At 46.7% G+C, this 24,968-nt stretch overlaps 1 protein-coding gene across 2 annotated transcripts in view; it reads left to right on the top strand.

Annotated features, from left to right (window-relative positions):
• Positions 1 to 5,606: 5,606 nt before the first annotated feature.
• Positions 5,607 to 24,968, top strand: part of BASP1 (brain abundant membrane attached signal protein 1) — a 53,002-nt gene continuing 33,640 nt past the window's right edge. The window contains exon 1 of one of the 2 annotated variants that reach the window (XM_087736935.1): positions 5,607 to 5,806. The gene's annotated coding sequence lies outside the window, so the exon portion shown is untranslated. Of the gene's footprint in view, positions 5,807 to 11,860; positions 11,883 to 24,968 lie in introns of those variants that run through there. The other variant, XM_087736929.1, reaches the window with a different exon arrangement.

Genomic DNA, 24,968 nt, shown 5'->3' on the forward strand with positions numbered 1-24,968 from the left:
CATGGCCCTGGGGTTCACAGCCAGAAGTTCTCTCTCACAGTAGGAATCCAACAACTTGTGTTTCAAACAGAGCAATGTTTTAGTTCAGTAAGTAAAGTATATAAGCAGGCTTCGTTGCAGAGATCAGAACACCAAGTACCGGAGCAGAGAATCATGTTTTTCTTCTCTCAGGGTATTTGACACTCTTTTCTGTGCACCTCACTTCTCCTACCTTGTAGGAGGTACATCGTAGCTGTCACATTAGTTAGATCATCCAGTCCGTCGTGCATGTGATCCTACATTACTGACATTCTTGAATGAGAACAGAAGAAAATACTACACGAGAAGCCAATTCTGATCACTATCAAGATATTGATATAGTCACTCCAGCTGTTAACTGAAAGACATTTTTGTGGCCATAGAAGCCAAACAGCGAATACCTTATTCAGCTGTTGCTTTGGTGAAACTTGCAAGTGAAAACGGAACAAAGACTCCGAGATCTAACCTATAGATGGTCACAGAGAAGCCTGGCATACATAAATCATAAGGGAAGCTTATAGCAGTTGAGCACATTTGCTTCTTTTGTACATAAGTAACTCTAACTCTTCAGGGTAACTGGGGTAAGAGACAGAAATAACCCAGATAATTTTACTGTCAGAACAGCAACTATATCCATCTTTGGGAAAACTTGCATACAGACTTCTGTGGAGCAAGGAAGCCTTTTAAAATCGATGGCTAGCACAGGACCTCCTGGGAGGCACATATGCTTTGCGTTATAGATTGAGCTGAAGCCAGGAATGTTGGGGTAAAGCAGGGTTCACAACCCACATATCCCTACCTGTCTATAGGCATGAGGCACCGCTTTTTATGGTATAAACAGAAACACCCAGTCTAGTAAAACTAGACTTAGCTATGCCTACCACCATACAACTTTGGGTCATTAAGATTAAAATTGTTATCAGAGGCTTGCATCTGTCTTCATGCCAGGACTTAAATTTGGATTGGGGTGTTCCAGTAGCAGTTTATCAAAGTTGTTATTTTAGGATTTTATCAAAGCTGTTTATTTTATGTGCTTTGCCTGCAAATCTATGAAAAAGGACCTTGCATCTGCCTTTGTTATTGTAATCGGTTTTTGAAATTCATGTAGCTGGTATTCACATTTGTGAGGAGAATGATATCCACTGCAAATAGAAAATTCTACGTATGCCTTACACTGACGTCTTTTATTTTGCCCAGAATAAATGACTCTATAACCAGGTGAATCAACAGGGACTTAGACTCTAATTACATTTTAGATCTTCATTATAAAACTTACTGTAAATGAATAATAATCTTATGAAATGTTAAAAAATTGCATTGCATGGTAGAAGAAAAAATATTGCGGAAATGCTTATGGGGGAAACGGGCTTGGGGAAACCTCCACATACGGGAAACCGCGTTTATTCTCTTCGCCTCCATGCCGGGGAAACCAGGTTTTGCCACTAATCTGAACCAAACGCTCCCTCTTGCGGTGCAAGCTTGGAACTACAGCAGCAGATGGAGGCTCGGGGGGCCGCCCGCAGATGCAGCCGAAGGTGGCAGGTTTGGAAAGCCCTGAGCTGTTACGGCTCTGGGTTTGCTTTTGTTTTGTTGTGATGCTAAGTGCGAGGAAGGAGGCGTTTCTCTTGCTAGGCTGGCTCTGAAAGAGGAGCACAGGTGGGATTTTTAACTCGGTGACCTTTTTTTTTTTTTTCGTGCTTGCTGGTCATTTCTCTCTTCCTAGAGAGTAAAATGAAAAAGTGCCTACTCCCTCAGAGTCGGTGCTCCTTATTGATGCTAGCTTCTCCTGAGGAAAAAGACCAAAGAGCGATCAGGCACAGAACCGGAGGTGCTGGGTGACAGGGATGGAGGGATGTTGGTAGGGTGGGAGAAGAAGAGGGGAGGTGGCCTTGTGACTACTTTGGACTTGGGCTGTGATAATGCTGGGCTCAGACCCTTGCTTGTGGCTCTGTTGTCAGACCTAACATAACCACAGAGCAACGAGTTGATTATTCATCAGAAGAACAAACCGAATACAAATTAAAGAGGAAAAAAAAGTATTTAGGGTGGGATTTGTCCCCTAATGGGGAAGATGGAAATATGGCAGCGGATGAGACCTGGAAGAGAAACAGGGTTGAACACAGCTGGGCCAGAAAGGTTGAAGCTGGAGGGAAAGGCACTGAGATGGAGTCACCGGCAAGAGGTGACAAGAGGAGCTGGCTACGAAGAGGGAGGTAGCTTGGGTGTTTGTCACAGCAGAGTAACAGCGTGGACTTCAGAAAAGCAGTGAACTGTTACATTACACAGAAGGGCCTAGATGTACCTCCAGAACAGACCTGGTTCTCCATCTTCTTGCAGATGTCTCTGTTCAGTGCTTTTTCTTCTTCCTGATACCAACTATTTCTTTCAATTCCTTCCACATGAGGAAAAGGTGGGGATACTTTACACACTCTTAGCTATGACAAAGATGTTCAAAGGCTGCTTAGAATCCCTATTTGGATAAATGTACCACATTTTATCGAATAAGACATACAGATATGTATGATATCTTGATGCAGCAAAGTAACTAAAGGGAACATTTGATGAATTCTGAATTTGGGGGGTTGTTTGGAGATACATAATTTAGCATGTAGGTATATTTAAAAGAATACTAGCTGGTAAACCACAGTTATCATCTCAGCCCTCAAGCTGGTGAAAACAGCAAAAGGATCAAAACCCCTCTGTAACTGGTAGCAGCAATGACTATTTCCATGCCACTTTCGGTTGTACAGACTTTCCTAAGCAAATGACTCAGTACACACTCAGGAATTTTGTTTCCTTGATATACTGGGACCCCTGTGTAACTTGTCTTTCCCCTGTCAAGTCAGATAGTGCATGACTCCATGCAGGTGAACATTTACTGCCTAAGCCCACCTTCAAATACAGGCTTGAATACCAGCCTTTTTCTTTCCCTTTACTGTATTATTTCACACTGGTTCTGTAGCGGTTGAGCAATTTTACAGGACAATCTCGACAGTCTAAATGTCATGGCCCCGCGGGCGCTGTTAGCCTTGACTGTCCCTGCCCAGCCTAACCTGGGGCTTCCCCTGACCCCTACCCATAGTCCCGGACTCCATTTCAGCCCAGCCCAGGCCCTCAGTCTCCGACTAAGCTGTTCTGGGGGCATGCTGCCGTGCTCTGCTTGTCTCCGCCTTACTTCTTGGCTAGATTTTGGACCCATCCTGCCCATCACTTCTCTCCAGCCCTGCCTCACAAATACGCGTGGCGCAGAAACAAAGATGGGGAGCAGGATTTTCCCCCCTTGACCTTGCAGCAGCCCACCGACGGGCAGGCGCCAGCGTTGCCGCTCCCTCCGCAGGGATGCTCCCGGGAAAAGGAGCGGGTGGAGCCCGCCCCGCCCCGCCCCTCCCCCCCGCGGAAAGCCGCGCAGGCAGCGCGGGGGCGGGAGGCTCCTGGGCTCCGCAGGGAGCAGCTCCCCCCTCCCCGAGAGCTGAGGCGTGTCAGGGCGCTTCCCCCCCCCCCCCCCCTTTTTCTTTTTTCCTCGATTACCCAATTTAACGGTAAATGCCGCTTGCCTCACCCGTGCGGTGCAGCCGCTCCCCAGCAGCACGTTACCGTGAGCGGGGAGATGTCGCGGGTGGGGGGGTGTGGGGGGGGGGGGTCCCGCCTGCCCTCCCTCCCTCCCCCCCCCAGCTGCGGCAGGGCGCAGCCAGCCCCGCGCCGCGCCGGAGGAGGGGTGGGATGCTGCATTTGGGCAGGTGTGGCATGGCGAGATGCTACGCCCCGCAGCTGCAGAGCGAGGGTTAAACCACCGGGGAAAAAACGGAGATACGGAGGAGAATTAAGGGGGGGGGGGGGGGGGAGGGGGAGGAAAAGGCTGAAGCGAAGGCTGGCATGTGAAGGTTTGCACGAAAATACAGGGAATTGTCCCTGCAGTCGCCTGGGAACCCTCTGTGCCCGTGTTCGCTCCTTTCTTCCCTCCCTCCCTTCCTCCCCGCCCGGGGCTTTTGTGTGACCGCGGGGGGACAACCGGGGCTCCCTCCGCGCTGCCCGCCCGTCCCTGAGCCCCGCGTCTCCCCCGGCGGCTGGGGCCGACTCCCCGCCCCGGCAGCGGCTGGATGCTCGGCGCGGCCACAGGCTGCAGCGTGCGGTGCGTGAAACATAAAAAAACCCAAATGCATTTTATTGCCCGATAGTTTTCCGACATGGGAATGTACGGGGAGCGGGGCTGCTCGCGTCGCACACCGCGCCGCACAACCACGTCCCTGCAGCAAAACGTCCTCGCCGCCGCCCCCGCCGCGCCCTCTCCCTGTGCCCTGCGCCCCTTTCGCGCCGTCTCTGTCGGAAATGCAAGCCGGCATTATCCGTATCACGGCCCAGCTACGCGTCTCTCACGCGGTCCTTGTCCCCAAGTGAATGGGAAACAGCCTTCATTGTCCCTGCGCAGAGACGGTGCTGCTGGCTTGGAAGCCGTGGCGCGGCCGGATCGCGCCCCTCCGCGCCCCTCTGCCGCAGCGTCCCCGAGGAGACGCCGCCACCCCGGTTCGCTCCCGTTTTCCCGTCAGCAGCCGCCGCCCGCCGGCCGCTCGGGGAGCAGAGGGCGCCCCAGCCCCGCGCATCGCCCGCCCCGGCCGCCGCCGGCGCCGGGCTCCCCCAGCGGCGCGGAGCGGGCGCGGAGCGGGCGCGGAGCGGCGGGCGGGGCGCGCCCCGCTCCGCCGCGGCCGGGCTGAGGCTGGCGGCGGGGTTTTAAAAAGAGGGAGGCGGGAGGGTGCGGGCAGCGCCCTCGGTTGTGGCGGAGCGTGCGGGGGTGCGGTGGCGGCCCCAGGGACGCTCTTTCAACGGGGAGAACTGGAGGGATGCCAGACCTGCAGCCCCAGCGACGTTCGGGCCGGCTCTTCAGCTGCGGGAGCGCCCGGGAGAGATCCATTCTCCTGAGAAACGGGTTGCTTTCCTCTGTTTTTGTTATGTTTAACGGGCAGACCCGCTCCTTAAGCGTGCCGAAGTCATAAACGCCTGGCATTTTTCAATCTCTTCCGCCGGTGCCGCCCCTCTCCGGCGGGGTCGCGGGCTCCCCCGCTCCCCCAAAGGGCCGCCCGTCTAGGCAGGCGGCCCGCCTTGCCCGCTCCCTCCGCCGCGCCGCTTCCCAGCTCCACCGGGGCCGCGGCCGCGGCCGCCGCCGCCCCACGGGGCACGGCCGGCACGGCCGCCCACGCCGCGGCGCGGGTGCGGAGGGCGGCGGAGCGCTGCGCACCTCGGCGTGCGGCCCCGCGCCGCGCCCGCTCTCCTTGGGGCGGGAAGGCTGGCTTCTCCCTTCCCGCTCCCCGGCCCCTCCTCGCCGGCATCCTCCCTGAGATTCTTTTTATTTTTTTTTGGGGGGGGGGGGGTAAGGTTGCAAGGTGCGTTTGCGGACCTCCGAGCAAGCCCTCCCGCAGCGTCCGAGGCTGGAGATTTATAAAACCGTGGGTCCGTGCGCTCCCTAAGCGCGGACGTGGCGCAGCGCATCTCCCGCCCGCGAGCCCGAGAAATAAATAAATAAGTGCGTGTGGCTTTTGAACTGCCCACAGACTGTCACAGAGGAGGGGGGAGGGAGGGAAAGAGGGAGGGGGAGAGAGTGAGAAATGCAGAGGCAGCAGCCGCGGTAGCGGCGGCATTGCTCCAGCAGGCACTAGTCACTCCGGTCCCGGCGAGCGAGCAGGGGAGAGCCGCAGCCCTCGGACCAAGCCGAGCGGGCTCTGGGCTACCTGGGACTCTCTTTGTGACACCCCAGCACCCAAATACACAGAGGGGGAGAGAGGAGAAGCACAAACAGGTAAGGAGCGGTATATCGCACTTATGCCATTTAGATAGCAGACCCCGAGAGCTTTGCAATTTTTATCATTCCCCCCCCCCCCGCCCCCCCCCCCCCCGTGTCGTCTGGGATGTGGGGAAAGGAGATGTGCGTTTCCATCGGGAAGAGCGGGGAGAGCGGAGCGGACGGGGAGGCACATTTTGGGAGTATCGCTGCGAGGAGCTCGATTCCTCGAGAGGCGGACCGCCTGGCAGCGGGTGCGAGGCACAAAACGGGCGGAAGGCTGTGCCGTGGAATTTAAATGCCCGACAAGGCTTTCTCGGGGGAGGGCGTGGGTGTGGTGGGAATTACAGGGGTTTATGCCCAATTTCTTTTCGGTGCCTTGTTTCCAAAGGGGGGCTGCTTAAAAAAAAAATAATATTTTTTTTTTAAAAAAAAAAAAGATCCCCAAGCCCCTCCACGAAATGAATGGCTCGGAGAAGAAAACGCACCGCGCTAGGAAGATGGCAGGGCGGCGGGGCGGGGGGCGGCGGTGCTGCAGGGAGGTGCCGGGGGGCCAGGCGGCCTCCGGGGGGGGCTCGGCGGGGCTCGGGGGCTCTGGGCGCCCCGGTGCCGGGCGCGGGGAGCGGCGCTGCGGGGAGCGGCGCTGCGGGGGGCGGCGGGCGGGGCCGGGCGCGCGGGGGAGCGCAGCCCGCGGTGGCGGCGGGGCGCGGGGCGGCGCGTGCCCATTGTGGCTGGCGACAATGCGATTGTTCTCGGGGAGGCGGCGAAAGGAGCGGCGAAGCGGAGGCCGCGGCGGCTGCAACCCCGGCTCTTGGCGGGGGCGTTGTGCCCAGGTCTCGGCTGCCCCGGTCCCGCCCGGGCAGGGGCTGCGGACCGGCCGCCAAAGCAGGCGGGGACCGGCGCTGCCCCCCCCGGCGCTGCGCCGCGCCCGGCGCCCCGGTGCGCCTCCGCATGAATATTCATCGAGTGCCGCCCCCCGCCCCACAGGTCCCCCCCTTCCGTCCCCCTCTCTCCGCGCCGCAGCCCTGCTCCTGCCCCCGCCGGCCCGCCTCGCTCTCCCGCCTCTCCCCACGCACACGCGCGTCTTTCAGACGCGGCTCCCGCACGGAACTTTCCCCGCGCCTCAGCTGGGCGTGGCGCCTCACGCGGGGGAAGGGGGGCGGGGGGAACAAGCGCGCGGGATCCACCCACCCACCCGCCACGCCGCGTGGGCGCCCCGCGGGCCGGCGCTGGGGGGGCGCGGCGCCGCAGGGAGGGGGGGGGGGTTGGGGGGTGGCTGAAGCCCCCCCCGCCCCTGCCCGCGCCTTTGTCTCGGCCCGGCGCATGCGCGGAGGCGGGGGCGGGGATGGGGCCGGCGGCGGAACAAAGGCGCCGCGCTGCGACCCTCGGGCCTCCCCGCCCCCCCCCCCCGGCCTTACCGGGGCTTCACCCGGGGGGGCGAAGCGGGGCGTCCCAGCCAGCGCCCCTCACCCCCGCACCCCGCCCGGCTTCGCTCTGGCATTTGGCAGCGTGCGCGGCGGCGGCGCTCACCCGCCCTCCTCCCCCCGTGCACCCCCCACCTCGCCGAGGCAAAATCTGACGTTTTTGAAGGTGCTGCCCGCCCCCCGCCCCGCCCGCAGCAGATTTCGGGTGCCCGCAGAGCTCCCCCGCCCTGGGCTCCAACGCCCCCCCGCCCCCGGCCCTCGGGGGGCGGCGCGGACGGGCGGGCGCAGGGGGGTTCCTCCGCAGCGGGGCGGGCACGGCGGGGCCGTGCGTGGGGCCGTTTTGGGCAAGGGGGGGAAGCGGGTGCGGTGTAGCTGCCGCGGCGGTGGAGCAGCCACGCCGCTGGCTGCCGGGCTCCGTCTAGGGGGAGACACGCGTGTTCTGCGTGTCCCGGCGGTCTCCTGAAGCATCTCCCTCTGCCGAGGGGAAGCAATCTCCCATGAGGGAGGGTTTTTTTTGGTTTTTTTTGTTTTTTTGGTTTTTTTTGCCTTAGTGCGACATCGTGAAATCTCTTTTGTTCGAATTGTTGCATCTCGGTGCTGGCGTCGGTGCTCGTTCCTCCTCCGCCCCTTTGCCTTCCCAGCAGATGCTGTTGTCCAAAATTAGGATATATGTCCAAAATTAGGATATATGTTTCTCTTTAGGGTGAGCACGCTGAAGCCTGTTGGAAATGGGTGGTTTTGTAAGCTAATGGCTGTTAGTTTCTGACCACAGAGAACTGGTGTGTTTGTCAAGCCGGAGTGAAAGATGACGAAAGAATATTACAAGTGGGCTCCTCAACAGAGGGTGACAGTGGGTTTTGTTGCTTCCCCTCTAGGGCAATGAACATCTGCTGGAAAACGCACACCCCAGCGCCTCTCACATGGTGATTACTTTGTATTTCCAGTGTTTTCGATTAAGGTCTCTTCTGAAGAAGCCCTGCCATCCGAGCCCTAATATCTGTCTTAACGTCCCCTCTCTGCTGGCCAGGTGCTTGCCAGGCACCACCCAGACCAGTGACCAGGCTTCAAACACCGGGGGTGTTCTGCCCGTGTAGGTGTTCCCCCTTCAGCACGGGAGCAGGGAGAGCGTGGGGTGGGAGCGCCGTACCAGGGGAGGATGCGGCATCTGCTGCTACGGCCGTCTCCAGTGGAGGTACCTTGAGCCGCACAATCCTTTCGTAGTCAGGGTGTTTCCGAGAATTTTGGGCAGACCCTCCGAGCTTTAGGGGCGAGGGAAAAGGAAGGAGCAAGGACATGACCAAAGGTTTTTGCACTTGCTGTCTCTGCTCATTGTCTCACAGAACTTCGTATGAGGGAGAAGCTTTGCTTTGTGACCTTCCTACCTACTGGAGTGTATGCAGTGAATATTTTCTTTTTGTCTGGCTGTTTTAGTTTCACTGGAGAGCACCAGCTCTGGTCTGTGGACAGAGTAAACCCAAAGCGTTGGGAAACTCATGGTGGCTCTGTCTATTCTTGTATGCTTCATGTATGAAATAGCTGATTGTGTAATTCAGGGAAATTGTACGTAGCTGCCAAAAAGCAATCACGCAGCAGTTTCTTCTGTTGATATGAACCTCTGAGCGTATCATATCCAGTTAAAATAAAATCAACATTAAAAGGCAAAACTGGTAAAATTACTGTTCCAGTTATTGCGTGAAGCAATGATCAGGTGCTTTTTTTTTTCTTTTCTCCCCCCCCGCCCCCCTGCCCCGCCCTGCTTCCTTGCATTTGAAATGCAACACCCACTGAAGCAACCTGGTGATAAAAAATTGATTTGTTTCAGAAAGTGGTGTACCTTTGGAGCATACCCTTTCCCTGAGATTATAAAGTGTGCACAGTCAATCATTTCAGAACCATCTCTACAGCTGTATCTCGTCCTTAAGAATTTGTATATTTTGATCTTTCCACATTAAGTCTCTGGGAATAAATTGTGTTTTCCAAGTGAAGCTTCTTGTGTGTGTGCCATGTTCTACTGGTAGCTTTGCCCCCTGCAGTGAACCATGAAGTCCTTCAGCAGAGCCTCCTGTGTACAGGACAGCGTCCGTCTGAACAATGCTAAATTCCTCCCTTGTGTCCGCATCCACCCGTGCCCCAATGGGATAGACGGGGACAGAAGCTGGTTGCAGGGCAGAAACAGGCCTTCCCGTGAAATCTTGGGGAATTCTGTGCAGCTACATTTTCAAGCATTCAGCTACCATTGAGCTTCTAATTATTTGGGAACTTGCCATTGAAAGTTGATTTTGCACTAATTTTGAAAACAAGACTTTCAGATTATTTCTCTTTTTTTCCCTCCATCTGCAAGAAGAGGATGCTACATTTGTACATACACATTTGTGCGCAAATCCCAGGTCTTGATTTAGGTCTATAGGTGTAAATGTAGGGTGGGTGCACTGTAAATTGGGTGTACTGTAAATTTAATAGTTAAAATCTGAGTTCTTCAAGTAAGAAAACTGGGTGATATTCAAATACAATGAAGAGTTATCAATCAATATTCAAGGCCCTATCTTCATTCCTGCAAGGGTAGTAAAGGAAGGCCATTTTGAAGTACCGTACATATGCATTGGGACAGCTTCATAACTAAAGAAAGAAAACTTAGGAGGGGCTTGGGTTGCTTCTTCTGTGTCAATCAGGAATGACAAGAATGAGGTAACAACTAGAGAAATCAAAGAAATTCCTGAAAGCATTAGAGACTTGAAAATAGAAACCATCTGCAGCACAACAGAGGTTTCATGCATTAGTAGGAAACGCTTTCAAGATTAAAAAAAATGCAGGGGGAAGAAGGGGGGAAACACCTCATACAGAATGGGAAGGACTTTAAAGTCTTCTCTGCAGCATCTTATATCTCACAGCTGGCTGTCTTAAAAGCATGATGCCAGCGAAGCTTCTTACTTCAAGATGGAGAAGCGCGGTTAGTATAAAAATGTAGCTGTTGGTTATTTGATATGAAAATTCATAATTTTAAAATAGAAACTGATTGATAGCAACATGATTCCTCAAACATGAAAGATTCCTGACCTGCCAGAATCTGAAAATAAAATCCTTTGACTTTCTTCAGCACACCAATAAATGTAAAGAGATACTGATTTGTAACACATGTGGAATGGTCAGGTTTTGCCTGGGAGCAAGATGTGTAGTAATTCCCTCTTAAGTATGGTTAATGGAATTTAACTCTGAGGAAACAGTTTTATTAATAAAAACCTTCTGTCTTAGGATATAAATCAGAGGCCAATCTCTTTTGATGTGTTTGCTATTGTGTTCTGCAGAACAGAAATTAAGTAGCCTGTATAGTTGATCTGACTTGTTGGGTATAGGCTGCCAAGGACCTCACCAGTGCTGTAGTGTTGGGAAAGCCACGTGGTTTTTAGTCACATGTTGCAATAGTTTAGATTTTAGCCTGGTAAGTAGTGCCACGTATGATTATGATCTGCCAATCCGGGGATTTTTTTTTTTTTTTACCCTGTAGGAATTTGAATGTCTTTTCAAAAGGTCTAATTTTACGTACACTGCCCTAGCCGTCATTCAGAGCAGCATGCACTTGGTGCTTAATGTAAACCGAAGGACTGGTGGTAGGAGCTTCATTTTGATTAAAGACTTGCTGTCCTTACAAAGCATACATCACTGAATGTATAATAAGATCGGGCCTTAACCACCTACCTTTTGCTACTTATGAAAGTACGTCGATGGACGCTTGCTAATGATGTCACGATGGTGGTTGTAGTACCGATGCGTTGGCATGAAGAGGATGTGAATGCAACATTGAAGTGTAACCTTTTATGCCAGGCAAAAGTCTAGTAACTGTAATGGCAACGCTTCCCATGGGATTAATTTTAATGACAGAAATCTATGCCGTCATGACTTGACGTGACAAATGGAAGCCATTTCTGTACAAGTAGTAAAATCAGGGGGCTGCTGGCCATCTCCTGCCTCAGTAGTCCTTAAATAGTCAATGGGATGTACAGCATAACGCCTGCAAAAGGGTAGAGCTTGGTTTTAGTTTGTGAATTTATTTTCTGCAATTACTGTTTTCCTTCTGTGATTGGATGGTGAAGGAGGGGCTCATATTCAAAATTACAGCTTGACGTTATTAAGAGTTTTAGGATGAAGTAGAAGATGGTCATGTAGCAGGGTGCTGTAGATGTGCATCTGCTAGAGAAATTTAAGATGATTGCTGAACTATAGAGAAGAAATGAAGCAAAGTTAGACAAAACAAAGAATGGATCAACACTGATAGAACTGATACATGTCTTTCTCATCTAACTACCTTAGAAATGTGCACACAACACCAGTGCAAATCAGGATGTAGAAAATAGTGAAAACGCAGTTGCAAACACGTAATCAACATGGGAGAGTAAAACCATGAGAAACCCTTTGGTACATCTGTTTGTCCAAGATAGACTGGAGCCTGAGAATTGCTACATCAGCTTCCTCTACGCACCCTTCCTCAAAGCAGTGAAGCATGTCATTTGGGGAGAAAGAAAACAAAAACAAAAACAGGCTAGAGGTGGTATAAAACTAGGAGTCTGGAAAAGGATAGGGTGAAACCTTTCACCACTAGATGTGATGCTCAGATGATTTTGGCATTCCCCATTCATACGCAGAGTTTCCTGTTGCTTGTATTTTGGCCAGCACTGGTAAGTGCATGATTGACTTCCGCTACTAATTGTGCTGAGCTGGTGGGAGGAAGCAAATTCAGTGAGCTCTGAGGTGGTGAAAACAGCTCTTCTGGGTTTCTTGCCGTCACCACAAAAGCTGAGGCAAATGGGGAGGACGTGCTAGCTGCTCTGACCAACAGGTTTCCAAACCAGATGGGCTGAGAGAGTGGGGCTCGTTCTCCTCCAGCAGCATCGCCCAGCCCTGCGTGCAAGCTCTGCACCAGTGAATGTACGGCCCGTGCTGGAAATAGCTGGTCTCACTGAAGAGTGGGTGAAAGCTGCCTGTTGACTATTGCTTTCCTTTTCAGATCTACAAGCCCTGTGAAGCGAGGGAGACAACAGCTCCCCAGAGTGTGAAAATGAAAATCTGGCCAGATTTTCCAGGCTCTTCCATTCCATACTTTTCCTGAGATGGAGGAGAGTGTACTGGTTGTTTGTAACTTCATTTCACTAGGAGCTTTCACTAGGAGCAAGTGAGGCCTCTGTAGTGTACCTGAGTGCTCAGGATAGCCCCCAAGCCTATAATTCAAATGCCTGAATTAGCGGACTAAAGCAAATGTGGAAATGTGGAAACTCTTTCCTTGTTTGCAGTCCATATGTGCTCTGCATAACTACAGCATTCATAGCTAAGAGCACCCTGATGCCTCTAGAAAGCTGCGTGTAGGATGTGAGAGTTCAAGGAGAGTGACAAGTTGTCCATGCAGATAATTTTTTCTGATGGATCTGGTATCATTTGCAGGGAAGACTTTTGGTAAGAAGGATTTATCCATTCTCTGTTGCTGTACGCTGTTGCCTTTTCTCATTTCCTACCCTCAGGGATCTTCACCTTACAGAAAACCATCCTACAGTGCAGCGATATCAGCAGAACCCTTTTAAGCCGCTTGTGGCCATCTGATGGTCCACCAGTATTGTACATTTTAATGATTTCCTCAGGGCTAGTTTCCCTAGGTGATATTTAGAGGAACACTGAGCTTTGGGCATAGTGGCCCGTGCTTTACATCCAGTTGCCTTGAACTGATGACATTGCCTTAATGAATAATACTTTTAGAACTAAGCTAAGTAAGAGCTGCCATGTGCACTGAAATGTGATAGCTCACCCGAGTGTACTCTTTTCCCATGCATGTAATATTGAGTAAAAGCTTCCACAGAGCTCAGGAAAACTAATATTGCAGTATTTTTTTATAATCACTAAAATAATTATTAGGTCACTGAAAGTTCAGCTGTCATACTCTTCTGTGGATGAGTTGGTGACTGACAGATTCATGAACAAATTATTGGTGGTAATGGCAAGAGAAATGTGGCACTCCTCATGGTGTCTCACTCCTGACTGAACAATACACTGTATTGACAATCCACTATGGTACAATGTCTTAAAAGTGGCCTTCAGTGCTGAGGTAGCTTCTGTTACCAAGGGTTCAAACTACACTGCAAATCACCTATGGGTGTTTTTGTAAACATCTCTTGAAACAACACAGTCACCAAGGCGTTATGGGGAAAAACAAACATACCAGCCAACAAATGACAAATATAATGGATCCCCCTTGCTTGAAGCAGGATAAATATTGTGTCTTTAAATACTTGTAATCTCTTTTCTAACTTGGAGTTGATATATGGAGGATGGTGTTGAGGGAAATGAACTGGCTTTGCATGCTCTCCCACAGCCCTTGACCGCGTGAGGCAAGAGACTGAACATCCGAGTGCCTCACCATCTAAAACACAGAGGTGATAGGGAGCGAAGGAAGTTCTGCACTGACAGATTTGTCGTTCAGAGAAAAAGTCTGCCCAGGAGTTTGCCGTGAAACAATGACAGTAAATTTACAGTCTGAGAATAGAAATATTTATCTCAGTAGCTTTTATTTCCTTTCTACTTAAAACCCGAAGTTCTTTCTTTGGCAGATTTTCTCTTGGTTAAAGAAGCCATTCAACGCGCTTCTTGATAGATACTCTGTATTCTAACATGTTGGGATATACCTTGTTATCTCTGTGCGTATTTGTAAATGTGTAACAGTAAAAAAACTTCCAGTGTCTTCAAGCTAGTACTTACTCATTTTTCATCTAGTTTTGGCTCTGTATCCTTCCTTGCCACGTTCCTGTAGATCATTTATCTGTATTTCAATTAAATTATCACAGTGGTTATGTTGCCATTTCCCTTGGTTATCCTTTGCAGAAGTCCGTATTTTCAGCTGTGAACTAAGTCAACCTATTTCAGAGAACACCTTGTTCATCACACAGTAACATGCAATAAGTGCATTAGTAGATATGCAGAACACAGTAAGATCTGCGTCATAAGCTTAAGTGTGTGCTGTCATTCCTGTGTAATAAACAGAGATATGAGAACAGAACCACTTATTGCAAAACTTTAATTCTAAACTCTAAAACTAATGCTACTAAACCCCAACTGTTTGCATGAATATGGCTCCCAAATCTAGAACTAGATTTGTTTGATTCCTGTAGGACATTAAAAAAATTGCTGCAAGATCATAATTAAACTACATTAGTGAGTTGCAAAACCGTCCAAAACACACTCTTAGGGGAAACATTTGCTATTATAATAGACAAAGCTTGTCTGTCAAGCTGTGGCTTTGCTGGGTTGCATATTGCATAAAGGCCAGTAGCTGTCACAGTCATACTGGCCTGAGTTTCTTTCATAGAGAAACGCTTCTTTGGATCCACTTCTAATTGCTTGAGATTTTCATTGTGTCCAAATAAAGCATAACATCTATAAATGATGGAGACGACAACACGATTGCTGTGCAAATTCATTATGAATGCCATCAAGATGAGGGCCATGTTCAGGTCAAATGAGTTCATGATGGCAAGTATTTTTTTTCTGAAGTACAAGTTTGTAGCTAGAGAGTGAAGACACAAAATAGCCTTTGGTCGCTGTGGAGGGTTCCCAAGTAGGGGGCCAGAGAACTGAAGTGGATTGATTTAGATCACCTCCTGTACATTGAGGTCCCAAAGAAGACGAAAAAAGGATGTTATTTTCATTAGAATTACAACTAGTCATTTCAGTTAATGAAATCCTTAAATAGAGAAAACTTACTGTGATGAGAGAACCAAAATAATAGATAAAAGGTTTATTCACAGCCTGATCTCTGCCCATGAGCCCTTGCGTTTCGAATACTAACGTTGATTTCAAGTACACAGTGGTTTTCTGCATTGGAGCAAATTTCCACAGTCCTCCCTGGTCCCGGACTTCCTTTCCAAAACCTTTGGGGTCTGACGGGAGGTCTGCTCCTCACAGAATTTTTACAGTTTTGTTCCTGAGCTGCAGGTTCCCGGCTTGTATCTCTTGCCTGTCTCACCCTGCCATCTCTGGAAACCTTCTCTCCTCTGAGCAGCCTCAGGGACTCCTCCAGGGAAGGAGATCCTCTGGCCGCTTGGTCTTCTTCTTAAAACAAACAAATAAAATGAGACTGTCCACGGGAACCTTCTGTGCTGTCTTGGCAGTACAGTGGCTTTGGTAGGACTGCATCCATGGGGCATACATGGTCTGAAGTGCCAGTCATCGGCTGCCGCGCTAACGATGCTCATTGACTCCCTGCACTGGAAAGGAGACCAAATAGCTAACTTAATTATTACAAATGCCCTGTTTTGTCTTAATTAATCTAGCCATATGATTCTGGTTCCCTGATCTAATTAGCTAGGGAGATAGTTAAATATAACTTCTTTTATCTAGGCGCATTTAGCTATTTGTGGTTAAATCTGCTCACGGTTTCTAAGAAACTATATTTCAAAGTTATGGAGTCACAGCCAGGAATACCTTCCAGCTTCCCTTCCTCTGAAATAAAAAATACAGAGAGTTCATCTTAATTAACATGGTGGAATATTTTTTTATGTTAGCAATAGACCTCATAACTTAGGATCACGTTAAAGCCTTTCATGGAAACAAGGAGGCGTCTTTCTCTGTTCTGCCACTAAGGACTAGCAAGTAACTCTGTTGTACACAAGAAATGGGATTTCCACTGTTTGAGTAGATAAACATAACTTTAGATTGTATGTGGAAAATATTTGCCCTTTGCTCTGTAACAGATGGAAGATGGTCAGTAACCTGAGTTAAAATAATTTGAATAATTTGAAATGAATAAATCATAATAAAAATTCCTTGTCTGTGGAATCATTTCTAATAAAGATGGTATGTGGTAGCCATAAAGAATATGAGATTAGAATTACCATAAAGAAGATTTTGTTGACCAGAAAGGGACAACAAGAATAATGGAGGTCTGCTCCCTAGTTGTGCTAAGCGTTTGCAACCAAAATAGAATAAATTGCCTTTTAACTGTCCTAAAATGGACACCTAAGAATTTCCTTTTGTATGCTATGCATTGAACATTTACAGATATTACTTGCATGCATCATATGCCACATAAAAGAGAGATACCGTTCAAGTGGATGCACACGTAAACAATAAGAGTAATCAAACAGGACCTCTGAAAGGGAAAAATGAATACATTGGTTTTATGCAGTGTAAAGAAGAGAATGATTATTTTAAGAAAAGGTAAGAAAATAACCAGCGATAGATCAGTCAAGTGTAACTCCTTCTGCCTTGGGGCAAGAAGAGGGACTACCTAGACTTCTCTTGAGGACCCTTCCAGCCCTATGGTTTGTGGGATCAGGCACAGGGGGAACCTTTGCAGTGAGCTTGTTCTTGGGTGCAGAGAAATTAGTTCAACTGAAGCAAAATCATTCCCAAGTGTTCTTATTTATTGGCAGTATGTCTGAGCTCTGTTAAAATAGAGATCGAAAGAGAAACCCTGTACTAAGATACTTTATGGACATGGTATATGCTAGAAAGAAATACACAAATAAGGCTTTTCTGGAGCTGGCAAGAAGAGATTTCATTTATTGATGCTGAACAGCATAGGTTGTTAAACAGACATTTCTCATAGCACTTTTGACAGAATTCCTGAAACGTGCCGTAAGTAAGTTTGAGGCTATTCTTCAAATTGGGGCTGATGTGTAAGAAGGGGAGTAAAGCTTACAAAAATAATCAAGACTTTTCAGTTCCTACATTTTAGTTCAAGACAGTGATATGTAGTCATGTGGGTATGCTTGAAAATTTTACTCTGTAAGCCCAGGATGAAATTTCGCGATTGCATCTGAGGACAGCTGCGTAATTATGATTGATACTACACTAGGATGTCTTTTGTTATTTAATCTACAGGCTGCAGAGACGTTTGCTGGGTTGTTCCACAGATGAGTGGGGAATCTAACTGCATAACAAAGGCTATACACACGTTTTCAACACATGGTTGGTCAAACTTAATGGCATAATAACAATAGCTTTGAAGGTTAAGCCTGATATAAATTAGGCTCATTTCTAAAGAAATCCTTGGTGTGTATTCATAAATGGTTTTGAATAGACTTGATGTTTAGCTGAACAAATATCTTTGTGCAATCTATTTTTTGCTTGCAGGTGGGCAGCTGCCGTTGAAGTTCCTGGTTCAATACCAGGGACTATCCATGCTGCGGCTACTTTGGACTACGTGTTTGAAATCAATGAACCTTTTAGTACCTGAGGGCAACCTGAGATTTATTTAGTTTCCATATGTGCTTACTGGAAATAGTGTTGTGTGCTTAAGAAGCACTTGCAGGATTTGTACGTATATTTCTGTTTAATGAACCAGATTCTTGGCTAGCTGCCCGTATCTTGGTGTTATTAGAGATGGGGAAATGCTCACCTTCATTTAGCTGCTAATTGTTAGATTATTCAGCGACGTATGGATTTCGAGCCGTGCACAACAGTGTGTTGGCATTTTCTAAAGTGAACTTTTCAATGAGGGAGGCATGTTTAGGAGCAGAACTAGAGCTGTGGGCTTGATTCAGCTTTTATTTGTGTTGCTGATCAGTGAGTATTTACTTTGAATCTAATTGAGTTGTACTAATAAAGTCAGAGCTGTGAGCCACTAGAATTCCACAGTAATTTGGATGGTTGGGTGGGCAGCACTGATTGGGTCTGATGCTCTTATGTGATATAACAGTGCTTGTGTTTGCAATCGTAGTACGTAAGCATTTACCAAAACATTAAATCTCGGTGTTCTGTCATCTCTTTGCTTTTCTTTCTCCTTGGTTCCTTTGAGAAACCAACGGTAGGTTAATGTGGATAGTATCAATGTTGAAGGCGAGTTTCCTACTGCCTGAAGAGGAAGAAGGATTGTCTTTTTAATCTGTAGAAGGTAAGTGTGTGCAGCAGTGCGGTTTTCATGTTGAGTAGATAGGTCAGTAAAAGATATGCCTTAGGTTAGGATTATTTTGGTCAGAGACAAAATCCCTGGCATTAGGTCTTATTAATATTAATAAGCTCATATAAACTGGCACAAAGGGCTGCAGGATAGTCTGTAGAGCAGAGAATTTTTTCCCAGTACATGGGCCTGTACATGAGAAACAGCAGACCTAGTGATTACAGCAGTGAGGGAAGGGAGTGTGTCCTAGATATATGAGGCTATGCAAGCGCATACTACTATGCAGTAGTATATACTAGGGTAGATAGGGAGTGTATACTAGCGTATACACAGGCAGTGGCCTCTTCTCTGCAGTAGATCTCTGCGTGGGAGCTATTGAATGAAGATGGTGGGTTAGGGTGCTTGTGGGGCTTTCACTGCTTATCCTGGGTTTGAGTCAACATCCTGCATCGGAGCTGGCTTCAGCTGCGTTTTGGTGGTGAATCTGGTTTCAGTAAAAACTGTTCACGAGTGATTCAACCAAGCCTGTTTCATCAGCTGCCTTATGGAGCGCCGCAGTACAAGCGATAGGTAAGCAAGATGAAGTGCTAAAAAAGACCATGCTGGATCTTCATTCAAGGGTTGATATGCCCTAGAAAATAGTTTTTATCTTCAAGTATTATGTGCATGTCGATGTTTAAACTCCAGAGCTGGGTTGCTTTGTCAGAGAGAAATATCTGACGTGTAAACCAGATATGGCTGGCATAATTAGTCTGCTTCTACAAAAACCTTTTCTACTTAAGAGACAGGCCAATGAAAATAAACACGAACTTCAAAATCAACCCTCAAGCTGGTATTTCAGGATTAGAGTATGCTTTCAAGACTACTATCTGCAACACTAGGATAGTAAAAACATTTCCATTTTCTACCATAAGGTAACTAGCCACTTAATAAAGAGTACAATTCATAGAGTTTTGAGGTTTAAGACCTAAAGCATGCAATAGCATACAAAGCCTGTGGACTAATGAGTGTTAATTAAAGAAAGGCATATATGACATGCCTATTGGTGAAGCACCCTGAGGATGTGCAGCAATAAGAAAACTTGTTGCAAAAACTATAATGTGAATTATCTGAAATTTGAATATATTTGAATAGATTTTGTAGCTTCCTGTGTAGCACCACATCCTTTGCAATTTTTTCACCAAATGGGAAGTGTAATACTGATAGGAGGAAAGTTTAAATAAAATCCTATCAGCATTTTCTAGGCAAGTGAAGAGTACTTTTGACTGTATAATTTTTATTTCCTTTTACTTTTTTTACAAGATTGTCATAAAAAGGTTTGAGATTTGGCCATGACAATGGAGCTGGCTGTGAAGCTTTCAATGAAATGTTTTCTGCTGGAAAATGTTTGAGTTCTTGCAGCTCAAATTCTGTAGGAATAATCCTGCAGGATTTTATTTCTAGCTGAAAAAAAAGGACAGACTTTTACCCACTTTGAGCTAGCTAATCATTTAATGCACAAGAAACCCATATGGACCACCAAGATTCAAATTTTTGCTCTTGCTGATTCCAGCTGGGGTATTAGACTTGTCTCCTATAAAACAAGCGAGTAACATATTCAGCAGACTATTGTCCAGTTTTGGTTGGGTCAGTCTCAGCCACTACTGATGGAGCTGGCTACTCCATGCTACATAAACTACCAATTGGCAAGAGAACATCCGTGGTCAGAGCACTCACCGAGGTGTTGAAAGCTGAGATTCAGGTCTGAACTGGACAGAGAAGAGTTGAAACATGCTCTTTTATAGATAAAGTGACTCTCTTTAAGCAAAGGGTTTAAACCTGTGGCTAATATTTTGCCTGTCTGACTGCGAAAGCTCATATAAAAATTCCATAAATACCAATCTTTTGGGAGACTGGACACCTTTTTGCCATGTAGATCTGGTATAAAGCCAGTGTCTTTGTTTGGATTCATAACTTAAATATCTACCCCTTCTGCCATTTTGCAGTATTTTATTTGTAGGAATTTCCAGGAAGATGTTCAGGTCCCCAACTGCCAATTAAGTGCCTGGCACAAATCTCAACCACAGAGCTGGTCCCGCTACTTTACGTTAGAGGCAAATTACATAGCACGAAATTTTTAAATTTACATTACAATGTGTGGGATTTTTTCCTTATTTGAGAACTAATCCCATCTATGGTGTTAGATACTTCCACCTCAAGGGTGCAGGTGGGACAGCTGAACTGCGTCGGCAGCTCCTTAGGGTGGGCTGGCTGCATGCTCTCCCCTGTTTGCTTTGTTTCTTTCTGGTTGGGCTCCTTTTCTCCCAGCTCAGTGAGCTGAATCACCTTGCCCAGGGCTCAGCTAAGAGCCAGACCATGTGCAAGGGAAGGGGAGTGGGCAGTGGGCCCATCCCACTTGAAACAGCAAGCTATTTAATTTGGCTTAGCTGTATCACCTAAATACACCTTCATTTCAAGATTTTAATGGTTTTTAATGTTACTCCTCTAAGCATGGTTTTCATCTAAACCCATATTTTTAAGACCATCCATCTTATGACTAGAACATGGAAACATCACATTATGGAATTTAAAAAAAAAATTGCACAAACTTTTGCAGGTTAAAACCAATTGTGAAATCTTCCAGTAAAATCCCTTTTGGTTTAAAATCTAGTAAGTGAATTACCTCAGTGCCAAAGGGCTAAATCTGCCCAAAGATCACTGTATGTCTGAACTGGCACTGGGTTCCAGTGTGGGAAATCAGAAGTGAGTTAACTCAGACTGTGACCTCTAATGACCATCTACATCTTACATCTGTATGTATTCTGTGTAAATGAAGACTGACTCAAATCTTAAGCTTCCTTGTTTTTGTCTTTTTAAGTTGTTTCAATTCCCATAAAAGCAAGCCATAACCCTTATGGTTTATGATGCAATACTTTTGTTTACATCTGAATGGAGATTGATGTGTAAAACTCAGGTGTGAGTAAAGTGGTATGGCGAGTAAAGGGATGCCTCGGAGCATCTGACACTTCTGTACCTTGGGCAGGAGCCAGACCTCTCAAGGGATATTGTGATCCTGGCACTGCAAGACAGCTGCAGAAGGCTCACTAAATTCTTACTTTAATGTTGTCTTTTGATTTGAGTATTAAAAATAGTGAGTAGGTTGTTGTGATAAAACTGCTACATTGGACTGGAAACTTGAGTTCATACTTTCAAGTGTTTCTTAATGTTCGTTTAATGCTGACTGGGGGGAGTTGGGGGGATTTCCGTCAGTTTTAATCAAGGGGACTACATTTTAATTCCTAATACATATTTATGATCTCTTCAAAGGAGTTCTTTTTTTTGTTAATGTAAGAGTCACTCATAGTTTGCTTCAAAAGATAAAGGATATTTTAGCTTGACTCTTTCATCTGTAACTCCTGATTCCCACTACAAAACAGGTCGTTGAGACTACAGGTTGTACTCCTTGATAGAATTACATCAGTAAAGCAGCAATCAAAACATGTTGCATATACCAAATTGCTACACTGGTGCTGGTTTAAGAAATCCTTTATATTGTAAACAGGAACTTAGCACTTCTTATGAAATGTCTTATCCTGTAGATAGCTGCTCAGCATAATTTATGAATATATGTAGTTTTCGCACTTAGTGTACTTATGAGATGGCTACAAAACTGAGCTTCATTTTGTACAGGTTTTTTGTATTTATGTGTATCGTGTCAGCCATTTGGCTGCAGGAAAGTGGTACCACTTGCTTGTGGGAGGGGAAATTAGGACTGTTAGCCAAACGTGAGACAGTTTGTCAGGACAGTGAGGTAAGTGCACTTGTGCAAAGCTGTATTTTGTGAGGCGAGCCCAGCTATCATATTATCTTTTCATGCAGTAACTCATCGGGTACTTCCTACCTACCGATAGTCCCTGAGAAGTGTCTTCTACCATGTCCTGAGACAGTACGGTAAAAGAAAGGACTATTGATGGGATTTTTGAGAAACCAACTGCAAGTAAATTTATTTTCTGATTTTATCTGGAAGTAGAGAACAGTTGGACCATTCCTAATCCATCAGATCTACAGCTATGCATCCACAATTTTCCGCTCATTTATATTGCAGCCATAAAAGTGGGAATATGTCCATCGTGCATTTGGTAGCTTTAGAAGTGCGGGAGTCAGCTCTGTTCCCAGCAGCACCATAGCCACATTCATGAGGAAGCTCTGTGGGAGCTAATTTTATCCTTCTGAGAATGTTTAGCCACCTCTTGTAGAATTTCACATGTGTTTTACCCTACTCCTTCTACTAATGTGGGCACCAGTGTGTTATACTGCTCTGTGCCCCATAGTTCTGCCTTCCAACTGAGTGCTTCAGTACTAGTTTCAGTGTTACATTGGCTGGAGTAGTAAGTATCCTTCTTCCATTCTTTTGAATTGAATTAAATTGAATAAAAACAACACTTAAAACATCAGTGTTAAATATACCAGTTTGATCTTTCATTATAAAGATTTTTGTGCACATAGCTCTTCAGAAAGGTTTGTAAAACCTAACGGTCCCTCTTAACTTCAACCTTAAATAAGTGAATAATTAGAAAATGGCAACATGAGAGAAGACAGTAATGATGGAGATCCCAGTACCTTATATTTGCACACATCTACAAATGAATGGCACTGTAGAGACTGAATCCATCATACAAATGTTAATGGGTCCAGTGTCATTCCTTCAGCATAGACAGTCAGCATAAACGCTGTTTATAGCAAGCCAACGTTTCCTCCGTTACAGGGAACAGGACACCGACCGCTATTTTCTAGTGGTTTTGCTTCTGTAAAACAAACTCATGGTGAATGAAGGAATTTAAGCTTGTAAAAAACGTGATGTAACTTATACTCAGCTAACAAGTTTGTGGCTAAGCATATCATCCCTGATATAAATGCTAAAAGCCATCAAGGAGAACAGGCTGAAAAAACTGCTTTGTGAGTTGGACTGAATTCGTGATCTCATGAAGCTTTCTGGCCCAGCCGCCCCTGGGCGATGCCATGTGCCTTCTTGGTGGGGAAGCTACCCAGCGTGGGGGGCGTGAGGGGCAATACCTGAGGCCTTACCCGCTGTCCCTGCCAGGCAAGCTGCACGACTATGCTGCTGGATCAAAAGCTGCTTCCTTCTCCTTCTGCCTGTGAATTTTATGGCACATCTACACTCCTGGTCCTGCTGTGATGGCTCTGTGATGCACTACTAATTTTGAATTTGCTCAAGGCATGTGCTGGAGTTGCATGGCAGCATGGAGATCAGCAATCTGCAGAAATCGTGCAAGCAGCAGTGTGAATACACAAATAGGTAGCCCACACCGTGCTTTGGGATAGCCCACATGACTAGCAGCACCTGGAGCAGCTGGTGTTAAAGCTAGGCTGCATGCATCTGCGCTGCAGATGGTCTTGTGTGAACCTATACCCGATGAGGTGTTGGAGCACTCCAGCTTCTCATCTAATGCAGGTCTGATTGAAAATCCATTTGTTAAAAAGACTCTAGTGTCTCTAAAGGCTGCTGCCTCTGAGAGGAAGAAAGGTGACTCCTTGAGGAGACCTTCTTGAGACAAGGAAGAAACTATATTCATTTTGAGCTGAAACTCATGTGCTAATAATACCTAATCACTGCAGAAATCTAATCTGAATATTAAGAACCCCCTGTGCTTTTTTGTGAGGACAAACATTTCTTTCTAAATCTTAACAAAGCAAGCTTCTAATGCGTGTCAAATGGAAATCCTGTTTATTAAAAAGCTGCTAAAGACAACTAGATTTTTAATTTCAATGGAAGAGGCTTCTCTGTGACCCTTGAAGGCATGCCAGTGGACTCTTCCAGCACATGCCTCAGTAAACAACAAATGAATCACTGAGGTGCTCTAACAAGGATTGATGTGTCCACCCAATTAGAGGGATATAAAGAGCGCTCCCTTGAAATTCTGGGTTCATTTGGGTTGCTCTGCTATTTTCGCCATCTAGCGCTGAAGCATTGCTTCAGGGGTATTGTTGGCCTCAACAACTGGCTTGTGTGTGTTGTCTTAGCTAACAAGTAAAAATTTTGTACAAATATTTCTCCTGTGAAGTAGTCAAACAGTGAAATAAAAAAACTAACTCTGAATATCAAAGTCAAATCAATCACTAGTGTCTACTTAAGCTAAGAGCAAGATCTTCTCCAAACTTAGCACTGCTACAAGCGTGATTGATAAGACTCTTTAAACACCTGTTTTCAGGGGCTTACGATTTCTCAATTTTACATGGGTTTAATTTTCTCATGCCTAAAATATGTGCAGTTTTGGGAGGCGAGAAGGTGTAATGCGTCTTGTATGGTGTGATTAATGCAACTGGTCAGATGGAGCAATGCATGGAAAATTCATTTATTTTGAGACTGTTTCCTCTTTCTCTTGGAACAATGTTTCTATTTTCCATTTTAACTCTACATGTAACTTGCACTGCTTCAGAAAGAATTTCCTTACGCCATCTTAAAAGAAAATTAAAAATTAGACCATTTTGGCACTATACAGAATATTTCTATTCCCAGACAAATAGTCCAATTGTTTGCACAGAACAACGCATAGAGTAGCCAAAAGAAGGACATCACGCAGATCAACAATAAAGCAAAGATCAGAGTATGTTTTGTTTTTCAACCAGCTGCTGCCTCAACAATCGTGGAGCACTTCAAGACTTCAGAGGGTATCTTGCAGGTACTATTTAAGGATTCACTCTGACACGGTGTGGTGGCAATTTGAAATTCCCTGACCATGCTTCCAGGAAACAGTATCATGTTATTATGTCTTAAGATACTTAGATACTGGCACCTGCACCTTCGTTTCCTAGACCACAAATGAAACCCTGACTTTTTTAGCAAATTGCTTAGGCCAAGCAATAAATCATTACAAAGGAG

This window comes from Nipponia nippon, unplaced genomic scaffold, assembly GCF_047370975.1.
Source record: "Nipponia nippon isolate SJK-2023a ecotype South Korea unplaced genomic scaffold, ASM4737097v1 scaffold_1, whole genome shotgun sequence".
In the NCBI taxonomy this organism is placed as follows: domain Eukaryota; kingdom Metazoa; phylum Chordata; class Aves; order Pelecaniformes; family Threskiornithidae; genus Nipponia; species Nipponia nippon.